The following is a 14,555-nucleotide window of genomic DNA, read 5'->3' on the forward strand; positions in this document are numbered from 1 at the left end:
AGATTCCCCTTCCAGCCACTCCTGGGAATTCATCTCCCATCATCCCACAACACAGTTCCGCGCCCAAACCTCCTGCCGTGCCCCCCGCCCTAAAGAGCCCGGTTACAGCTCCCCAGGTTCCCCCCAAGTGCTCCCGAGCCGTATACATTCGCCCCCAGCACCTGCAGCACGGCTCGGACGCAAAAGTTTTCTCCAAGCGCTTCCCCACACCGCCAAACGCGCCTTCCGAGCCACTTGCGGGACTACAGCTCCCATCATGCTCCGCGGTGCCCATAGAGCGCTATTCCAGCCGGGACTCCATCTCCCGTCATGCCCCGCGCCTCACCGGAATCCATTGGAGCTGCGCCTTCAACTCCCGTGATGCTTCGCGGCTCCATCAAACCGTATTATACCGGCGCCTACAACTCCCATCATCCCCTGCGCCTCATAGATTCCCTGTTACAGCCCCCCAAGTGCCCGCCCGGACCCCGAACGGCCCCCAGATTCCCCTCCCTGACCTCCAAGTGCCCCCCTGGACCCGCAAGTGCTCCCCCGGACCCCGAATTGTCTCACAGAATCCCTAAGTGCCCCTCCAAGTGCCCTCCCGGCTCCCCCAAGTGTCCTCCAGACCCCCAAGTTCTCTCTAAATTCCCTCCCCAGACCCAAAACTGCCCGAAATGTTGCCCAGAAAAGTCTCCATGGACCCCAAAGTGGCCCCTTTTACCCTGTCTGAGAAAATTATAAAAAAATATGCTCAAAAGACTAAAAATAGGTGTAATTAGGATAAAGAGGGAGAAATAGTGACCAGTTAATGAAGGGGATTGTAGTACTTTGAACCAAGGAGCGATAATGTTTTTAGTTGCTAAAATTGTATCAATTCTTTCATATAAATATAAAAATTAGGTTATAAAAATGCAGAATAATATTATTGTAAAAATTAAATTTTTATTTTAATTAATTTATTAGATATTAATTATAAAGAAAAATTTATAAATGGTCTCAATTCTTTGGGATGTCAGTCCCAGGTGGGCGATGTCAGACATGCTGAGGCTCGGGGTGAGGAGCAGGTTGTCCAAACAGGGGCAGCCCACAAGGGGCTCATTCTTCTCTGTGACCAGACCTCCTCAGGAGACATTCTGCATCAGGATTGTAAAGAGTAAATCGTGACCTCCTGATCAGTACACAAAGATGTTTTACAGTTTGAACAGTAGAATGTTGTCACCGTAAGGGGCCTTCTTTGTTAATATACCTCATGTTGTGTCATGTTTGTTAAATAAAAAATGTTGTTGTACCAGCCTTCTTTGTTAAAATATTGTTATAAATTAAATTAGAATTTTGACAACTAGGTCCCTTTGGTTAATGGCAGTTTAATTAAAAATGAATACAATTTACTAAATTGAAGAGTAATGTGGTATAAAAGAATACAGTTCAGTAAAATAATACAGTTTAATAAAATTTAAAATTTATATATAATCTGCTAGTAATTAAGTATGATTAAAGCATAAGAAAAACCAACCAGGGTACAGAGGCTTCCCACCCTGCCTCACATAGAAAACAAAGCACTTTAAGCTAAACTTATATACTGTATGCTTATACATATTCATTAATATTTCCTGTAAGTTTCCTCCTATTTCCGATTTTTCTGACTTTACGTCACTATTCCTCACAGCGCACGCCTCACTTGTTGTTAGGAGGTCTTCAGTCTTCTTCTGGTGGTCTTTTGCCAAAGGCTTCTCCTCTTCCTCATTGTCCTTTGGATAACCTTACAGGTTTGCGCATGCGAACTAAGCCTTGTGTTATGTTAGTCTACTAATTAGCCTTATGTTTACTAATCTTTAGGCCCAATGCCTAAATTTGTTCTAATTTTGGTCCATCTCAAGGCCATTTTGGCCTTGAGACACCATTTATCTTCTAAACTGCATCCTGTACCTTAATTTTGACATGTAACATCTGCAAAGGGGTACATCTGCTTTGTAACACTGATTCTTGATTGTTTCTAATAATAACTTTAATAACAATTACAATTTAGTTAGCACGAACCAATTCCATTTATTACAACTGCAAATACCCCTTATGAACCTTTTTATTGGTTTCCATGCTAATGGCCTTGCTTTCCTCCTTGCTATGGATAAACTTGTATTTTCTCAATTTCTTCTTTTGCTAACTCAATTGTTTGGCCAGCAGATCAGCTGCTAAGCCCATCCACATTCACCTCTTAGTCTTCAGAGGGAAACTTTGAGCACAGTGAGAATCTCCCAGTGTGCAAGAGGGTCCCTGTGTGCCAGCTGCAGCTGGGGCCTCAGCCATCTCCTCTCTCAACAGGTTCCCCTCTGCAGCTTCACAAGTCCAGCCAAACACCTCCCTCAGGGACACCTGCACCACACATTTCACATCTCCATGCCCATACGTGATGTCCCTGTCACAGCTGCATTACCAGCTTGCTGCTGTGCAGATGCTGCCACCAGCCAAAGCAAGGCCCTGTGTCCCTGAAGGGACCCGCCCTGCTCTGTGGCCTGGACTGAAGGTGGGTCCCTCCTGCCAGGGCAGGGCCCAGCACAGCTCTTCTGTTCCAATAAAGAGATGGAGCTCTCACCCCAGTGTCTGGCTGGTACCACCAGCAAAGCCCACACAGCACCAGCCCTGGCTGAGCTCCATGTCCAGGAGCAGGCAGGGCTGACCATGGTGTGGGCAGGCAGGAGCCAGGCAGGGGCTGCTGTGACCAGCGGCAGGGCACTGAGGGGCTGGGGGAGTCTGTGTTGAGCATCCCTGGGATGAGGGCACATTTCCTTCAGTGGCATCACCTGGGCCTGGACCTCCTCCAGTGCCATGCCCAGGAAAAGAGGCAACCATCAAGAGCATCTCCTGGGACACCGCCTGACCAGCAATGTCAGCAGGCAAAACCAAGGTTTTGTTTAGCAATGACCCTTTGATGAACTCAAAGATTTACATTAAGACCAGACCAGTAGGACAGATGGGAGTACTTCCCTCTGGGAAGGGGCTCCTGTCACTTCACAGTCTCTATCCCCCACCAGGAACTGCAGAACTCCAGCCAGCCCCACTCTCCCTGTGGCCTTGTCCGACCTGGGGGGGAGGAGGATGAACCAGAGCCCTGTTAGCTCTTCAAAAGCCAGAAACCAAAGAAAAAGAGAAATTCCCGGGCTTAAGATTCAAAGGGTGATGTTCACAGGTTGATACCACTTTTCAATGGTCAAAACTACTGTCAGTTCTCGGAAATGACCAGTTATAGGCCAGGAGAAAAAACTTCCATCAGCCTCCAGCAACCTTAAATTCTTTAGCTGTTTCTCTTTTTCACTTAAATGTCAATCTATCACACACCGCAGCAGTGACACCCCCAGTGCTCCCCTCTCTGTGACACCACAGCAGTGACAGCCCCGGTGTTCCACTGTCTGTGACACCACAGCAGTGAAAGCCTTGTTATTATGAGGTTAAATGTTTCTGAAAATGTTTCTTAAAACCATGAAGAAGTAGGCCACAAGAATGTCTGGTATTGGGGATGGTCTAGCAAGCTGAAATGTTTACGGTAACGGGAACTGGTACTTGGGAATTCCAAGATACCCACCCAGAGATAAGATTCATACATGTTCATACAAGGATGAGCTAACTCTCATGAAGCAATATTGATAAAGCTAATCAAGCAATATTAATGAGGCAATATTGATAAGGTTGTTATAGTGATTACTGCTACAGCTGAAATTGTATAAATATGTGCACTTTGGACAAAGATGATGGAGCTAGATTTGGGTTGCTGATACCCCTAATTCCCGTGTGCTTCAATCAAGCATCTGCATATAATCAATCTGTGATTATGTGTGTTCCTGAACGCTGACATCAGCATCTCCCTGCACCCAGGGCAGCTCCCACCAGAGACCCTCCCCTGATTTAATTCCCAGTCCAGGAGCTACAACAAGCATGGGTGAAGTTCTGGGGGCTGGCAGGGAAATGTCACTGTAAGATCTTGCTGCACTTGGCTCTCGGCCCCTTCTCAAGAGCTTTGCCTTCAAGGGCAGGAACAGCTTTTCCTTGCTGGGAACTGGAATTCCAGACTCTTGGAGTGTGTGCCATGCAGGACCACACAGACTGGGATCCATGGGCTGGGATTGCACAGACTGGGATTGCACAGACTGGGATTGCACAGACCGGGACCGTATGGATCAGCACCAGAGATTGGGATCACATGGACCGGGACCACATGGACCGGGATGGCTGCACCAGAACGATGCGAACCGAGGCGGTCCTGCCCTGCCCAGGGCTCCCTCCCAGTTCCCTCCCAGTTCCCTCCCAGTTCTTTCCCAGTCCCTCCCAGCCCTTCCCAGTCTCGCCCGGGGGCAGGGCCAAAACTGCCCAGAGTGAACGCGGTGGTCCCGGAGCGATCCCAGAGCTGATTCCGGTCCCGGTGTCGATCTCTGTCCCGAAGCTGTGGTGGTCCCAGTGTCAGTCCCAGAGCGCTCCCATTCCCAGTCTTTGTCTCCATCTCACTCTCAGTCCCGGTCTCGGTCCCGGAGTGGTGCCAGTCTCAGTGCCGGTGCCAGGGCTGGTTTCAGTCCTGGTCTCAGTCTTGGCCTTGGAGCTGTTCCTGTCCCAGTGTCAGTGCTGGTCCTGGAGTGATCCTGGTGCTGATGCCGGTGCTGCTCCAGGAGTGATCCCAGTGCTGATCCCAGTGCTGGTCCTGGAGTGATCCCGGTGCTGATCCCAGTGCTGCTCCAGGAGTGATCCCAGTGCTAATCCCAGTGCTGCTCCAGGAGTGATCCCAGTACTGACGACCCCAGTGCTGCTCCAGGAGTGATCCCAGTACTGACCCCAGTGCTGGTCCTGGAGTGATCCCAGTGCTAATCCCAGTTCTGATCTCAGTCTCGGTCTCAGAGCGCTCCTGGTGTTGATCCCAGTCCCTGTGCTGGCCTCGGTCTCAGTCTCAGAGCAGTCCCGGGGCACTCCCGGAGCCGATTCCGGTCTCAGTGTCGATCTCAATGGAGGAGCGGTGCCGGTCCCGGTCTCAGTCCCGGTCCCGGTCTCAGTCCCGGTCCCGGAGCGGTGCCGGTCTCGGTGTCGGTGCCGGATTCACTCCCAGTCTCAGGCCCGCTCTCGGTCTCAGTCTCGGTCTCAGTCTCAGTCTCAGTCTCGCTCCCAGTCCCGGTGCCGCTCGAACCGAGCCCTTTTCGGGTGATTTCAGGTCCCTTTTGGGCGTTTCAAGCCAGGTTGGGGGATGTTGGGGCCCTTTGGGTGATTTGAGGCAAAACCAGTGACTTTCAGGGTGGATCTTGCACCCATTTGGGAGATTCAAGGGTGATTTTAGGCCATTTGGAGTGGGTTTTACACCAGTTTGGGCATTTTTATGCCCTTTTGGTTGCACTTTGGACCCCTTGGGATGATTTTAACCCCATTTGGCTGATGTTAGGCCAAAGCGTGCGGATTTAACGCGGAGTTCAGGTAACTTTGGATGGTTTTGCTTTTCACTTTTGTTTACGGAAATTTCAGCAGATTTACTCCTTTTATTTTCCTGATTTTTTCAACAAACTCTTCATAAAAAATGCTCCAAATGCTCACAAAATCCTACAAAGTTCCAGAAAAAATCCACAAAATTCAACAAAAAACCCACAAAAATCCCTAAATCTTCTCAAAACCTTACCAAAATCCAGAAACATCCCAGAAAATCCCCACAAAATACCACAAAATCTAAGAAAATACCTCAAAATTCTACATGTCTCCTCAAATTCCCTCAAAATTCCACAAAACACCCACAAAATCTCCCCAATATCCTATAAAATCCAAGAAAAATCCAACCAAATTGCAGAAAAATCCCACACAATTCATTAAATGTTCTGAAAACCCCAGCAAATTCCAGGAACATCCCACCAAATCTCAAAAAAATTTCTACAAAATTCCAGAAAAATCCCTCATAATTCTTCAAGTCTCCACAAAATTCAAGAAAAATCCCACAAAAAGGCAGAAATCTCAAAAGCGCAACAAATTCCAGAAACATCAAAGAAAATCCCCACTAATTTCCACAAAATCTAAGAAAATACCTCCAAATTCCTCATGTCTCCTCAAATTCCCTCAAAATTCCACAAAACACACACAAAATCTCCACAATATCCTACAAAATCCAAGAAAAATCCCACAAACTTGCAGAAAAATCCCATACAATTACAGTAATGTTCTGAAAAATCCCACAAAATACCAGAAACATCACACAAACTCTCAAAAAAAAATACCAAAAAATCTAAGAAAAATCCCTCAAAATTCTTCATGTCTCCACAAAATTTTACAAGATTCCATAAAAAACTCCAACAAAATTGCAGAAAGCTTCTCAAAACCCTTCCAATTTCCAGAAACATCACAGAAAATATAAACAAACTTGAAAAATTAGAGAAAATAGGTCAAAATCCTTCATGTCTCCTAAAAATCCCTCAAAATTCCAGAAAACTACCACAAAATCCCATCAATATCCTTCAAAATTCAAGAAAAATCCCATACAATTCCAAAAATGTTTTGAAAACCCCAGAAAAATCCAGAAACATCCTACCAAATCACCACAAATATGTCACAAAATCTAAGAAAAATCCCTCACAATTATTCAAGTCTCCTCAAAATCCCACAAAATACCAAAAAATTCCACAACAGTACAAAAAAATCCCCAAAAATTCCAGAAACATCCCACCAAATCGCCACAAATTTCCACAAAATCTAAGAAAACTCCCTCACAATTCTTCAACTCTCCACCAAATCCCACAAAATTCAAGAAATCCCAAAAAATTTGCAGAAATATTCTCAAAAGCCCAACAAATTCCAGAAACATCCCAGAATATCTAAACAAATTTCAACAAAACCTAAGAAAATCCCACAAAATTCTTCATGTCTCCTCAAAATCGCTCAAGATTCTATAAAACTCCCACAAAATCTCATGAATATCCTACAAAATTCAAGGAAAATCCCACAAAATTGCAGAAAAATCCCACAAAATTTAAACAAATTTCCACAAAATCTAAGAAAAACTCTCACAATTCTTCAAGTCTCCTCAAAATCCCACAAAATTCCAGAAAATTCCACAACAGTACAAAAAAATCCCCAAAAATTCCAGAAACATCCCACCAAATCGCCACAAATTTCCACAAAATCTAAGAAAACTCCCTCACAATTCTTCAACTCTCCACCAAATCCCACAAAATTCAAGAAATCCCAAAAAATTTGCAGAAATATTCTCAAAAGCCCAACAAATTCCAGAAAAAATCTCACAAAATTCCCTAAATCTTCCAAAAATCCTAACCAATTCCAGAAACATCCCACCAAATCTCCACAGAATTCCAAAGAAGCTAAGAAAAATCACTCATAATTCTTCATGTCTCCTCAAAATCCCACAAAATTCCAAAAAACTCCCACAAAATCTCCTCAATATTTTACAAAATCCAGGAAAAATCCCACAAATATGCAGAAAAATATCACATAATTCATTAAATGTTCTCAAAACCCCACTAAAGTCCAGAAACATCCCTGAAAATCTAAATAAATTTCCACGAAATCTAAGAAAAATCCCTCAAAACTCTTCATGTCTACTCAAAATCCCTCAAAAATCCAGAAAACTGCCACAAAATCTCATTAATATCCTACAAAATCCAAGAAAAACCACACAAAATTGCAGAAAAATCCCATACAATACAATAAATGTTCTGAAAACCCCAGGAAAATACAGAAACATCTCACCAAATCTCCACAAAATACCACAAAATCTAAGAAAAATCCCTCAACATTCTTCAAGGCTCCACAAAACCCCACAAAATTCCAGAAAAAACTCCAACAAACTTGCAGAAAGCTTCTCAAAACCCCACCAAATTCCAGTCACATCCCACAAAACCCCCACAGATTTCCACAAAACCTAAGAAAATACCTCAAAATCCTTCATGCCTGCTCAAAATGCCTCAAAACTCCCACAAAATCTCCTCAATATCCTCCAAAATTCAAGAAAAATCCCAAAAAATTGCAGAAAAATCCCACACAATTGCCTAAATTTTCTGAAAACCCTACCAAATTCCAGAAACATCTCCAAAAATCCCCTGAATATCCTACAAAAATCAAGAAAAATCACACAAGATTCCACAAAATCCAACAAAATTGCAGAAATCTTCTCAAAACCCCAACAAATTCCAGTAACATCCCACCAAATCCCTGCTAATTTCCACAAAATCTAAGAAAATACCTCAAAATGCTTCATGTCTGCTCAAAATCCCTCAAAATTCCACAAAACTCCCACAAAATCTCCTCAATATCCTCCAAAATTCAAGAAAAATCCCGAAAAATTGCAGAAAAATGCCACACGATTCCCTAAATGTTTTGAAATCACTACCAAATTCCAGAAACATCCCACCAAATCTCCACAAAATTCCAAAGAAGCTAACAAAAATCCCTCACAATTCTTGAAGTCTCTTCAAAATCCCACAAAATATGAGAACATTCCACACCTGTACAATAAAATGTCACAAAATTCCAGAAACATCCTACCAAATCTCCACAAAATACCACAAAATCTAAGAAAAATCCCTCAACATGCTTCAAGTCTCCACAAAATCCCTCTAAATTTCAGAAAAATACCATACAATTCATTAAATGTTCGGAAAACCCCAGCAAATTCCAGAAACATCCCACCAAATCTCCACAAAATACCACGAAATCTAAGAAAAATCCCTCAACATGCTTCAAGTCTCCACAAAATCCCACCAAATTCCAGAAAAAACTCCAACAAAATTGCAGAAAGCTTCTCAAAACCCCACCAAATTCCAGTCACATCGCACAAAACCCCCACAAATTTCCACAAAACCCAAGAAACTACCTCAAAATGCTTCATGTCTCCCCAAAATCCCTCAAAATTCCCACAAAATCTCCTCAATATCCCACAAAATTCAAGAAAAATCCCACAAAATTGCAGAAAAATCCCATACAATTCCCTAAATGTTCTCAAAACCTCACCAAATTCCAGTCACATCCCACAAAACCCCCACGAATTTCCACAAAACCTAAGAAAATACCTCAAAATCCTTCATGTCTGCTCAAAATCCCTCAAAATTTTACAAAACTCCCACAAAATCTCCTCAATATCCTCCAAAATTGCAGAAAAATCCCGCAGAATTGCAGAAAAATGCCACACGATTCCCTAAATGTTTTGAAATCACTACCAAATTCCAGAAACATCCCACAAAATCTCCACAAATTTCCAAAACAGCTAAGAAAAATCCCTCTCAATTTTTCCAGTCTCCACAAAATCCCGCAGAATTGCAGAAAAGTCCCACAAAATTGCAGAAATCTTCTCAAAACCTCACCAAATTCCAGTAACATCCCACCAAATTGCCACAACTTTCAAAAAAATCTAAGATAAATCCCACAAAATTCTTCAAGTCTCCTCAAAATCCCACAACATTCCAGAACAAAATCCCACACAATTGCCTACATTTTCTGAAAACCCTACCAAATTCCAGAAACATCTCCAAAAATCCCCTGAATATCCTACAAAAATCAAGAAAAATCACACAACATTCCACAAAATCCAACAAAATTGCAGAAAGCTTCTCAAAACCCTATCAAATTCCAGAAACATCCCACCAAATCTCCAGAAAATTACACAAAATGTAAGAAAAATCCCACAAAGTTCTTCAAGTCTCCTCAAAATTCCTCAAGATTCCAGGAAAAATATCTCAGAAAATTCTCTAAATCTTCACAAAACCCTACCAAATTCCAGAAACAACCCACCAAATCTCCAAAAAATTCCACAAAATCAAGAAAAATCCCTCAAAATTGCAGAAAAATGTCACAAAATTGCAGAAATCTTCCCCAAACCTTACCATATTCCAGAAACATCCCAAAAAATCCCCACTCATTTCCACAAGATCTAAGCAAATCCCTCACAATTCTTCATGTCTGCTCAAAATCCTTCAGATTTCCACAAAACACCCATAAAATCTTCTCAATATCCTACAAAATTCAAGAAAAATCCCCCAAAATTGCAGAAAAATCCCACACGATTCCCTAATTGTTCTGAAATCACTACCAAATTCCAGAAACATCCCATCAATTCGCCACAAAATTCCAAAGAAGCTAACAAAAATCCCTCACAATTCTTGAAGTCTCTTCAAAATTCCACAAAATATGAGAACATTCCACACCTGTACAATAAAATGTCACAAAATTCCAGAAATATCCCACCAAATCTCCACAAAATAAAACAAAATCTAAGAAAAATCCCTCATAATTCTTCAAGTCTCCACAAAACCCCACCAAATTCCAGTCACATCACACAAAACCTCCACAAATTTCCACAAAACCCAAGAAACTACCTCAAAATGCTTCAAGTCTCCTCAAAATCCCTCAAAATTCCCACAAAATCTCCTCAATATCCCATAAAATTCAAGAAAAATCCCACAAAATTGCAGAAAAATCCCATACAATTCCCTAAATGTTCTCAAAACCCCAACAAATTCCAGTCACATCCCACAAAACCCCCACGAATTTCCACAAAACCTAAGAAAATACCTCAAAATGCTTCATGTCTGCTCAAAATCCCTCAAAATTTTACAAAACTCCCACAAAATCTCCTCAATATCCTCCAAAATTCAAGAAAAATCCCGCAGAATTGCAGAAAAATCCCACACGATTCCCTAAATGTTTTGAAATCTCTACCAAATTCCAGAAACATCCCACAAAATCTCCACAAATTTCCAAAACAGCTAAGAAAAATCCCTCTCAATTTTTCCAGTCTCCACAAAATCCCGCAGAATTGCAGAAAAGTCCCACAAAATTGCAGAAATCTTCTCAAAACCTCACCAAATTCCAGTAAAAACCCACCAAATCGCCACAAATTTCCAAAAAATCTAAGATAAATCCCACAAAATTCTTCAAGTGTCCTCAAAATCCCACAACATTCAAGAAAAAAATCCCACACAATTGCCTAAATTTTCTGAAAACCCTACCAAATTCCAGAAACATCTCCAAAAATCCCCTGAATATCCTACAAAAATCAAGAAAAATCACACAAGATTCCACAAAATCCAACAAAATTGCAGAAATCTTCTCAAAACCCCAACAAATTCCAGTAACATCCCACCAAATCCCTGCTAATTTCCACAAAATCTAAGAAAATACCTCAAAATCCTTCATGCCGCCTCAAAATCCCAAAAAATTCCACAAAACTCCCACAAAATCTTCTCAATATCCTACAAAATTCAAGAAAAATCCCAACAAATTGCAGAAAAATCCCACACAGTTCATTAAATGTTTTGAAAACCCCAGCAAATTCCAGAAGCATCCAACCTAATCTCCACAAAATACCACAAAATCTAAGAAAAATCTCTCAAAATTCTTCAAGTCCCCACAAAATCCCACATAATTCAAGAAAAATCCCACAAAATCGCAGAAAAATCCCATACAGTTCCCTAAATGTTCTCAAAACCCTACCAAATTCCAGAAACATCCCACAAAACCCCCACTAATTTGCACAAAATCTAAGAAAATACCTCAAAATCTTTCAAGTCCCCTCAAAATTCCACAAAACTCCCACAAAATCTCCCCAATATCCTGCAAAATTCAAGAAAAATCCAACACAATTCATTAAATGTTTTCAAAACCCTATCAAATTCCAGAAACATCCCACCAAATCTCCAGAAAATTACACAAAATGTGAGAAAAATCCCACAAAGTTCTTCAAGTCTCCTCAAAATTCCTCAAGATTCCAGGAAAAAAATCTCACAAAATTCTCTAAACCTTCTCAAAACCCGACCAAATTCCAGAAACATCCCACCAAATCTCAAAAAAATTCCACAAAATCAAGAAAAATCCCTCAAAATTGCAGAAAAATGCCACAAAATTGCAGAAATCTTCCCCAAACCGTACCATATTCCAGAAACATCCCAAAAAATCCCCACTCATTTCCACAAGATCTAAGCAAATCCCTCACAATTCTTCATGTCTGCTCAAAATCCTTCAGATTTCCACAAAACACCCATAAAATCTCCTCAATATCCTACAAAATTCAAGAAAAATCCCCAAAAATTGCAGAAAAATCCCACACGATTCCCTAAATGTTCTGAAATCACTACCAAATTCCAGAAACATCCCACCAAATTGCCACAAATTTCCACAAAATAGCAGAAAAATCCCTCACAATTCCTCATGTCTCCTCAAAATCCCTCAACATTCCAGGAAAAAATCTCACAAAATTCCCTAAATCTTCCCAAAACCCTACCAAATTCCAGAAACATCCCACCAAATCTCCACTAAATACCACAAAATCTAAGAAAAATCCCTCAACATGCTTCAAGTCTCCACAAAATCCCACCAAATTCCAGAAAAAACTCCAACAAAATTGCAGAAAGCTTCTCAAAACCCCACCAAATTCCAGTCACATTCCACAAAACCCCCACAAATTTCCACAAAACCCAAGAAACTACCTCAAAATGCTTCATGTCTCCCCAAAATCCTTCAAAATTCCCACAAAATCTCCTCAATTCCCACAAAATTCAAGAAAAATCCCAAAAAATTGCAGAAAAATCCCATACAATTCCCTAAATGTTCTCAAAACCCCAACAAATTCCAGTCACATCCCACAAAACCCCCACGAATTTCCACAAAACCTAAGAAAATACCTCAAAATCCTTCATGTCTGCTCAAAATCCTTCAAAACTCCCACAAAATCTCCTCAATAGCCTCCAAAATTCAAGAAAAATCCCGCAGAATTGCAGAAAAATCCCACACGATTCCCTAAATGTTTTGAAATCTCTACCAAATTCCAGAAACATCCCACAAAATCTCCACAAATTTCCAAAACAGCTAAGAAAAATCCCTCTCAATTTTTCCAGTCTCCACAAAATCCCGCAGAATTGCAGAAAAGTCCCACAAAATTGCAGCAATCTTCTCAAAACCTCACCAAATTCCAGTAACATCCCACCAAATTGCCACAAATTTCCAAAAAATCTAAGATAAATCCCACAAAATTCTTCAAGTCTCCTCAAAATCCCACAACATTCCAGAACAAAATCCCACACAATTGCCTACATTTTCTGAAAACCCTACCAAATTCCAGAAACATCTCCAAAAATCCCCTGAATATCCTACAAAAATCAAGAAAAATCACACAACATTCCACAAAATCCAACAAAATTGCAGAAAGCTTCTCAAAACCCCAACAAATTCCAGTAACATCCCACAAAATCCCTGCTAATTTCCACAAAATCTAAGAAAATACCTCAAAATCCTTCATGCCGCCTCAAAATCCCAAAAAATTCCACAAAACTCCCACAAAATCTTCTCAATATCCTACAAAATTCAAGAAAAATCCCAACAAATTGCAGAAAAATCCCACACAGTTCATTAAATGTTTTGAAAACCCCAGCAAATTCCAGAAGCATCCAACCTAATCTCCACAAAATACCACAAAATCTAAGAAAAATCTCTCAAAATTCTTCAAGTCCCCACAAAATCCCACATAATTCAAGAAAAATCCCACAAAATTGCAGAAAAATCCCATACAGTTCCCTAAATGTTCTCAAAACCCCACCAAATTCCAGAAACATCCAACAAAACCCCCACTAATTTGCACAAAATCTAAGAAAATACCTCAAAATCCTTCATGTCCCCTCAAAATCCCTCAAAATTCCACAAAACTCCCACAAAATCCTGCAAAATTCAAGAAAAATCCAACACAATTCATTAAATGTTTTCAAAACCCTACCAAATTCCAGAAACAACCCACCAAATCTCCAAAAAATTCCACAAAATCAAGAAAAATCCCTCAAAATTGCAGAAAAATGCCACAAAATTGCAGAAATCTTCCCCAAACCTTACCATATTCCAGAAACATCCCAAAAATTCCCCACTCATTTCCACAAGATCTACGCAAATCCCTCACAATTCTTCATGTCTCCTCAAAATCATTCAGAATTCCACAAAACACCCATAAAATCTCCTCAATATCCTACAAAATTCAAGAAAAATCCCCCAAAATTGCAGAAAAATCCCACACGATTCCCTAAATGTTCTGAAATCACTACCAAATTCCAGAAACATCCCATCAATTCGCCACAAAATTCCAAAGAAGCTAACAAAAATCCCTCACAATTCTTGAAGTCTCTTCAAAATTCCACAAAATATGAGAACATTCCACACCTGTACAATAAAATGTCACAAAATTCCAGAAATATCCCACCAAATCTCCACAAAATAAAACAAAATCTAAGAAAAATCCCTCATAATTCTTCAAGTCTCCACAAAATCCCAACAAATTCCATAAAAAACTCCAACAAAATTGCAGAAAGCTTCTCAAAACCCCACCAAATTCCAGTCACATTCCACAAAACCCCCACAAATTTCCACAAAACCCAAGAAACTACCTCAAAATGCTTCATGTCTCCCCAAAATCCCTCAAAATTCCCACAAAATCTCCTCAATATCCCACAAAATTCAAGAAAAATCCCACAAAATTGCAGAAAAATCCCATACAATTCCCTAAATGTTCTCAAAACCCCAACAAATTCCAGTCACATCCCACAAAACCCCCACAAATTTCGACAAAACCTAAGAAA

At 40.9% G+C, this 14,555-nt stretch overlaps 1 protein-coding gene across 1 annotated transcript in view; it reads left to right on the plus strand.

The window, feature by feature from the left end:
• The window catches only part of LOC131586330 (uncharacterized), a gene marked incomplete at its 3' end in the record, with an annotated part of 381,810 nt that overhangs the window by 187,455 nt on the left and 179,800 nt on the right, over positions 1–14,555 (plus strand). The gene's annotated exons all lie outside the window — the stretch shown is intronic.

This window comes from Poecile atricapillus, chromosome 19 (genome assembly GCF_030490865.1).
Source record: "Poecile atricapillus isolate bPoeAtr1 chromosome 19, bPoeAtr1.hap1, whole genome shotgun sequence".
NCBI lineage: Eukaryota > Metazoa > Chordata > Aves > Passeriformes > Paridae > Poecile > Poecile atricapillus.